Source organism: Apis dorsata, unplaced genomic scaffold (assembly GCF_000469605.1).
Source record: "Apis dorsata unplaced genomic scaffold, Apis dorsata 1.3 scaffold_468, whole genome shotgun sequence".
NCBI classification, from domain to species: domain Eukaryota; kingdom Metazoa; phylum Arthropoda; class Insecta; order Hymenoptera; family Apidae; genus Apis; species Apis dorsata.
The window spans coordinates 137,505-138,819 of NW_006263707.1; positions in this window are offsets into that span (position 1 = coordinate 137,505).

A 1,315-nucleotide genomic window follows, 5' to 3' on the forward strand; every position below is an offset into this window, starting at 1 on the left:
AAAAGAGAGAAAGGTTTTTGATGCTTCTCAATTGCGCAATTGTTTTTCCTCAGTGAACCATTGCTTTCATGATTTATATTTGTATTATTTTTCCAAATATTATTTGATGAATATGATCGATATACAATTTTGTTCGGCTTAGACGGCGCATATGTTATATACCTGGCAGTATATATATATTATATACTTGATGTGTTTTGTATATTTTTGACGAAAAAAAAGAAAAAAAAAAATGTTGCCGCGCCAAAAAAAAAAAAAAAAAATTACGTAGATGTATAAACGAAAAAAAGACCAAGCGATTTTGTCATGATATTTGAATTTGTATTGTTTCAAATTATGCGCGGTTTAAGTAGATAAAAAACCATCGATATCGGTGATTTGGTGAAAAAGAAAAAAAAAAAAAAAAAAAAAAAATTGGGCTACTTTAGTCTACAACAATTAGCAAGTTATCTTTCTATCAAAGTTCAGCGTTAACGGGAAATAAATTTTGCATTTCTTTTATGGTATGATATATATATCATACACATATTATATTTTTAATGATGCTCGTTAAAAAAGGATAATCTTAGCGCGGCAATTAGTTGATAGAGTTTCAACAACAACAGATTTTTTTTGTTATTGAGACGCTGTTACTGACAACGCTTCAATATATAACACTAAGCGTTCTCTTTCAAACGGGCGAATTGATGTCGATGAAGAATCCCGTTCTATAGTCGTGAGGGAGTTGATCAATTACACGCATACACACATCATACACAACACATTGATTCGTTGTAATAAAATGTGTTCCAAGTTTTATTTGTTGTCTCAATAGGAGTGGCTGGTGGTATTTCCGCATACATCCTTCTGTGGATGTTGCTACGTGAAAGTGTGTGTTTGGGTTTAGAATCGAATTCTTCTATTTTGATTAACAAACATGTTACGAATATATTTAATCGCACGATTAATTTGTATTTGACAAAAGCTGTGCCTTCTCGCAGCAGCCTCACTATTTATTTTTACTTTACGTAATTACTCTTATTCTCCTCATTATAATTATTACTATTACTATTACCACTACTACTATTACTATTACTACTACTATTACTTCTACTATTACTACTAGTACTATTACTACTACTATTACTACTACTACTACTATTATTATTGCGATTAGGCATCACTGATTTTAATATAATTACATTAGCAGTTTTCTTCGTAGATATCCCCCGTTTACAATAGAATTGAATTAGATTCGTTGAATTGAGATTTCTTGCTCTTACAACATTTTTTTTTTTTTTTTTTCAACGTTGAACGATTCTCGTACAATAAATTT